Raw genomic sequence first — 7210 nt, forward strand, 5'->3', positions numbered from 1 at the left:
GTGAACAAATATCAAAACGCGGGCATTTAAGTTACATACTTGCCCCAGGCAGGTCTAACATGCATGCTGAGTCACACTGCTCCTATCATAAACACCACACCGCAGGAAACCACTAACACTACCCATGACCAAAACAGTCTTGTCTCTCCAACATTCTCAGTATAATTGGTCTAATGAACTCATGCAGCATTGGAAAAAATTTCCAGCATACAGTAGTAATTCACTATCAAAAGTGACTCGCTGGTCGCTGCATACAATAGGGCCCTGTGTTTTCATCCTATTAGGAAACCATTTCATCACTAGGAGGGAGTAATGCAGTATATGGAGAAAATGACCAGCACTTGCAGGTAAGCTCATTTCTCCTGAGAATTCTGTCTTTCAATATTTTTGCTACTGCAGCCTCTCACTGAATTTAGGGTTTTAAAATGACGATGACGACGATGATGCATAACTTCTCAGTAACTGGCAATGCCTTCAATGGTTTTCATCTTTGTTTTACAGGTCAGTGTACAAATCTGAATTTGTAATGATTTTAAAGGAAGTCTTCCCTTACTCTGGTTTCACCTCCCTATAGCTGACTGTTAATCATATTACAGGCAGCAAACTGGTAGGTGAAAGTGGATATACTTCACATTTCATAAGAAATGGAAAGAGAAGAAGGCAAGTGAGGAGAACACCAGGAGTCTGCTGTTGATCCTCCCCCACCATCTAACTCAAACGGCTCTACTGGAAGGAACTGGACAGCAGGCAAACACCAATCTGTGGGAAGGAATCCAGGAAAGAGACAGAGACAGAGAGAAGCAGGTGAGGACACAACTAAGAATCTGCTCCAGCTGGACAGTTTTTGTTTTAGTCTTCTTTTGTTTTAAGTGCATGGCTTTTAATGTATTCATTGTGTTTTATTATTACTGCTAGCCACATTGACAGTTGCAGTTGAAAACCGAGACAAAAATCCATCAAATAACTAACTACACAAATTGTTATTTATTTATTGGAAGTATTTTTTTAACCACACTTTAATCATATCCCTAGGATTGTTTACAATAAGAATAAACTAATTAAAATGTAAATACAGAAATATATAAGTAAATAGAAATAAACTAAAAGCCATACAGTCATAAGAAGCAAGCAGCATAAAAGAGTCTGCAGGATTACAAGGCTCAAGAAAGTGCCAAGATCTTTGCCTGGCACCAAAGGACAATAAGTTAGGTAGCAGGTACGAGCATTCTGGGGTGAGTATTCTTCAACTGGGGTGTCACAACTTAGAAGATCTTCCTTTTGGTAGGCACCCACCTCATGTCAGATGATGGGACATTTGCAGGAGATCCTACACTGAGATCTGAATGGGCAAAATCCAACATCGTGCAAACGTACTTCTGCTCAAATAACAGGACTTTCCCCTCCTCTCCTCCCCACTGCAGTCCCTGTTCCCTGACTTCCCTCCCATATCTGCACTAGAGCATCCCCTAGATTTTGAGAGAATGCAGGAAAATGCCATCCTCCATCAGTGGGAGGGGTTAATTGGATACAACACATTGTATGGATAATCTATGGACCTAAGCCATGAATACATAATAAATAGTAAATGCAGAATACATATATACATAAGATGACTTCAGATGTGTTATACTGAATTAAGTGAAGTGTTGCAAATGACTTGCATGTCCACTTTGAAAGCTTCTACTGTAATATCCTAAGCCAGAGAGCAGGAAGGAACCCACAGCCCTCCAGATGTTGCTGGACTACAACTGTCCCACCATCCTTCACATTGGCCATGCTGGCTGGGGCTGATGGGACTGGAAGTCTAACAACATCTGGAGAGCCACAGATCCCTGCCCTAAGGGGAAGTTGCATGTTTTGCCTTCTGTGTTAGCTTTGTGCACTTCTGATAGAAAGTCAGCTGCTATCCTCAGTGATGTCAGGGCTTAATATGAAATAGGGCTTGGCCATAAAACATGTCTTGAAAACCATGATCCATCCTTGAAGCATATGAAGCAACCATCTAGAAAAGAGTAGAATAGAATACCTCAGATTTTGCTTTGCCTTTAGTTCACTTCAACAATTTCATTCAGCTAACTTTCAAATAAGATCAGGACAAAGTCTTTGTTTCCCTGATGTCGCCATAATCACCACCAATCGAGCAAACACAGGTTACTACTGGCCAAGTTCAATAGTCCTAATTGCTTGGCTGACTTTTATTTTCCCCCTGTGATTCATTACATACACCCCATTTCTGTCTTTAGTCACTCTGAAGAGTTTCCATAAGGTTCCAAAGGCACATGAAGCCTGGGCAGTGTGAAATGGTGACCACTCGCGAGCGGCCAGCCCTGCCAATTCTGTTGCACAAGCAGCGCCCACCACTTGTGCAATGGAGATTTAGTGCTTCTGGGGGCAACCTGAAATGAGCAATTTCTGGAACAGGGCAGGTCAGTGGAGCTTGCATCAAGGAGCTCCACTGACCTGCCCTCTTCCAGAAATGAGGGTTTCCACTTGTTTCAGGGCTTGCTCCTGGAAACGGTAAATCTCCAGTGACAAGCAGTGGGTGCTATTTGCGCAATGTAATTGGCAGGGCTGGCCACTCACAGAATGGAAGCAGTGAGGGGTCTTGCCTGTGAATGGGCAGAATTGGATACTGCCCACCATGTCAGACCATTGGCCTACCTAGCCCAGTATTGTCTCCACTAACTGGCAGTAGCTATCCAAGGTCTCAGGAAAAGCTCTGTCCCATACCCATGACTTTAGAGCCCTCAAGGGAGAGCAATTTGTGTCCCCCCAGATGCTGTTGAGCTGCAACTCCCCTTTGCCCTAGCTAGCATAGCCGATAGTGAGGGATGATGGGAGGTGCAATTCAACAACATCTGGAGGGCCACCGTTGGCCCACCACTGCTCTAACTGGAGATGTGTTCTGATTCTGATATATATGGCCTTGAGGCACTCTCCCATATTGACAGACTACAGTACGTTTTAACACTGGAATAATGTTATGGGCCCTCAAACTATTCTTGGGGCCTTTTAGTTAGCTACGTGTGGACTGTTTGTTGATGTGTTTTGACAGTTTTTCAGTGCTTGCAGAATTAGTGTGTGCAATGAATATGAATTTGAGTTAGGGGTGGACGAAAGTCCCTTACCTTTTGCCGAAGCTGGTTCGCGGTGGGGGGGAGGCGCTTCGCTGCGCCCCCCGCAAAGTTCAGGCCGGGGGGGAGGCTTCCCGCCTCGCCCGGCTGCGAACGCAAAAGTTTAAAAAAAAAAAAAAGCCCCCTGATAGGCTACGTGACGATTAACGTAGCCTATCACGGCTAGATTTGCAAAGTCAGCCGTGATAGGCTACGTCAATCGTCACATAGCCTATCACGGGTGACTTTTAAAAAAAAAAAGTGCGTACGCTAATGGTGTCCCCCATAGGGAGCCGCCATTCGCGTTCCTTATTTGGTCACTGTAGTCTACGTAAAGATTTACGTAGACTACGGCAAAAATAAGTGCAACGTAAATAGCGTTGTCCTTATTTTCGCCGTAGTCTACGTAAATCTTTACGTAGACTACAGCGACCAATTAAGGAACAGAAATGGCGGCTCCCTATGGGGGCCTCCATTATCCGTACGCGCTTTTTTTCTTTTTTTTTTAAGTCACCCGTGATAGGCTACGTGACGATTGACGTAGCCTATCACGGCTGACTTTGCAAATCTAGCCATGATAGGCTACATTAATTATCACATAGCCTATCAGGGGGCGTGTTTTTTTTTTCTTTTATTGCAATGGCGGCAGCGGCAGCTGGTCGAAAGACCAGCTGCCGCTCCCGCCCCGCTCGAACACCCGCCGAACCGCCGGCCGGACCTGCCGCCGGGAGGGACATTTGGCGAAGGTAAGTCCCGTCCCGGGCGGGGGGCGGGGGGTTCGGAGGATTTCTCCCCGAAACTTGTTCGGGGGGCCGAACACGTTGGCGCTCGGCCCCCCGAAGTTTCAGGGAGAAATTCTCTGCCATCCCTAATTTGAGTACACTCCGGGAGACAGCAGAGGACAGGAAGGCCTGGTGTGCTATGGTCCATGGGGTCACGAAGAGTCGGACACGACTTAACGACTGAACAACAACAAGTCCCAGGTAGCTGGCTCAGGTTGACTCAGCCTTCCATCCTTCCGAGGTCAGTAAAATGAGAACCCAGCTTGCTGGGGGAAAGGTAGTAATGACTGGGGAAGGCAATGGCAAACCACCCCACTATAGTCTGCCATGAAAACGCCAGCGAAAGCGGCGTCCCTCTAGGAGTCAGCAATGACTCGGTGCTTGCACAGGAGGAACCTTTCCTTTCCTTCAGGTGAAACCATAAGCCACAAACTGGGTGGGCATCCCTGACGTGCCACTACTACCAACAGCAGTCAACGTGGAACTTTGCCTGAGCGGGCTATCAAGGCCTTACCTATTGTTCAAGTGATATTGTGTGTGACTCAAGAGGAGTTAAAAGCTGCTGCCCCATTGCCCTGGTGATGGGGACACATCCCCCAAGAGAGCAAGATGAAGACGTTTTTTGAGGGCTGGGGAAAGAGCAAGGGGGAGCTAAGCCAAGAGGGATTTAAAGGCTGGCAAGTGAAGCCCAGGGAGAATTGACTTATAACTCAGGCAGCTAGCCTAGAGTTGAGGTGCCAGTAGGAGCAGTAGGGCTGGAGGAGGGATAGCTCACCTCCCTCTGGGTCTAAGGCCCAAACAAGGGTGACAACCAGGGCAGTGGGTACCTGAAAGCCCTCACCAACCCAGTTCTATGATTCTAACAGCCACCTTTTGTCTCACATGACTATTGCTTATTTATTTTCAATCAGAACCTCAGGCTAAGAGCCCTAGATAGCCTAAGATGATATAATCCTACATTCAAGAAACCACCATGCAAAACACTTCTGAAGCCCCAATGGTGCACATGTAAGTTCAAAAGACTGCTATAATATAGCAGTCTCCTTCCTTGCCTTCAATCAATGTGTGGATGGGGAATGTGACCAGCCCTACCCCTGGCCAACACACATCTTCAAGCTCCACCACTAACCTCAGTGCGTTAGGGAGACATAGCAAGACCTTACGAAACAAAACCTGGTTCCCAATCATGGTTCCCAGTCATGTACAGCTGTGTGCATGTAGGTCCAATTTTTATGTTCCACCCCAATGTGCAAAGGTTTGGGTCAGGATGGGCAACTGCACAGAGATCAGGTGGTGGGGCCAGCAGTCAGAAACCAACCCCTCCATTCATTGACTTTTGAAAGGAATATGAGGCTTATGATGTAATTCTGAACTTTATGGATCCTGACGGGTGTGTGTGTGTGCTTTGACATAAATGATACTACAGCACTTTACAACATTCAAAGAAGAACTCTGAAAAATAATGGCCTTACATTGGTATCTAATTCATTCTCATAGCCAGCCATTTGTCAGGCTTACGTATCTTTGTCATAACTATTAAAAAGGCAACGGAAAGCAAAGCACTGTCTGCTGCTTTGTGTCTCTTTTTACTTCAAATGTTAGTTTAATATGATCCAGCTTCCTTTAAAAAGACCATTGAGGATACTGCCATTAGATAAATAGCCATCATCAATTTATGCAGTAAGTGGACCAATTGATCTCTGAGGTAGCAGTAAATCACTGCCTGTATACTGAAGATAATATACGTTTATTTGGTCTTCTGCTTTCCTTTCCTTTTCTTTCTTACAGACTTCCTGTGACAATAGGGCTGGATTAATCATTATACTATAGATGCAACAGTGTTGATACACCTGCTGTGAGGAAATTATCTGGGAGCACTCTGGCATGAAGAGTATACTTGTCTTACTACCTGTAAAATTCTCCACAGACTGGGCCGGGGTAGTGAAGAGCACATCAATTTCTTTTACAGGACGAACAAGAAACACCTGTTGTTGTTTTACAGTCTCAACACTTATAGTAGGCTGTCAAGTCTTACTTTCCTGCCTATTCTTCCATAATAACAATAATTTTTTAAAAACCCAAACTGATTTTAAGAGCTACGAAACACCCTATTACTCTAGGCATCTTGCTGGGTTATGCGATGAGAACTGTACATTCTTTTTACAGTTGCGAAAAATCTGGAACAGTTAGAAATTACTGTACATTTTTTTAAAAAAAAATCTTGTGGTTTATTTTAGTACGTAATGGATTGATCAGTTTCTTTGCAACGGTGTGTTTTAGTGATCTTGGCCAGGATTCAAAGAGCTCTTCCAGGTTGACACAAAAGCTTGGGCATGCCTAGCAGGATATTTGATGTTTAATCTTTAAGTTGTATACTGCTTCCATGCCATATGAAAACCTAATCAGGAGAGTCCCCTCATTTAGAAATTAGTTCGTCTTGTGCTTTTGCAGTAGGTCTAACTACTACCACGTTCTTTAAATCATGGATCTCAAGTTTGGTAAAATGTGTCCTATGTACCCAGACTGAGTGTACCCAAAAGCTGCCATCTGTACCCACCCACAAGGCATGTTTGTTTCTTTGCTACGTAGAGGAGTGGTGGCTAGGTTTTCAAATAAGTAGGGATGGCAGAGAATTCCGCCACGGATCTTGGTGAGGCCGAATGCCAGTGCATTCGGCCCCCCAAAATCTGTGGCGGAACAGTCTGCCACCCCCCTGCCCCCCTGCAGATCCACCTGGGACGAGACTCACCTGGGGAGGATCTTCCGGGCGGCGGCGGCTCCGGCAGTGGTGGCTGGTCTTCCGACCAGCTGCCGCCGCCACCATTTCCACTCTTGTTCTTGTAAAAAAAAAAGGCGTGATAGGCTACGTAAAGATTTACATAGCCTATCATGGCTAGGTTTAAAAAAAAACAAAAAACAAGGTGATAGGCTATGTAAATCTTTACGTAGCCTATCATGGCTGGGTGGGTTAAAAAAACAAAAAACACCGCGTACGCAAATGGCGGCGGCAACAGCCGCCGCCATTTGTGTTCCTTATTTTTGCCCGTCTTAGTCTACGTAAATATTTACGTAGGCTATGACAGCAAAAATAAAGGGGAATGCAAATAGCGTAGCGGGCGCTATTTGCATCCCTTTTTGATTCCCCGTTTTAGCCTACGTAAATATTTACGTAGGCTAAAACGGGGAATCAAAAAGGGATGCAAATAGCGCCCGCTATGCTATTTGCGTTCCCCTTTATTTTTGCCGTCATAGTCTACGTAAATATTTACATAGATTAAGAGGGCAAAAATAAGGAGCGCAAATGGCGGCTGCCGT

General features: G+C 45.3%; 1 long non-coding RNA gene across 1 annotated transcript; it reads left to right on the forward strand.

The window, feature by feature from the left end:
• The first annotated feature begins 201 nt into the window (after positions 1-201).
• On the forward strand, positions 202-6129 carry LOC146348004 (uncharacterized). The gene is made up of 3 exons (XR_014789912.1): positions 202-347; positions 502-804; positions 5684-6129. It is a non-coding gene; the product is annotated as an uncharacterized LOC146348004 (long non-coding RNA).
• Positions 6130-7210: the final 1081 nt, after the last annotated feature.

The sequence above is a fragment of the Heloderma suspectum genome, chromosome 4 (genome assembly GCF_057233095.1).
Source record: "Heloderma suspectum isolate Gila_16-S chromosome 4, 16-S_ref, whole genome shotgun sequence".
Taxonomy (NCBI): domain Eukaryota; kingdom Metazoa; phylum Chordata; class Lepidosauria; order Squamata; family Helodermatidae; genus Heloderma; species Heloderma suspectum.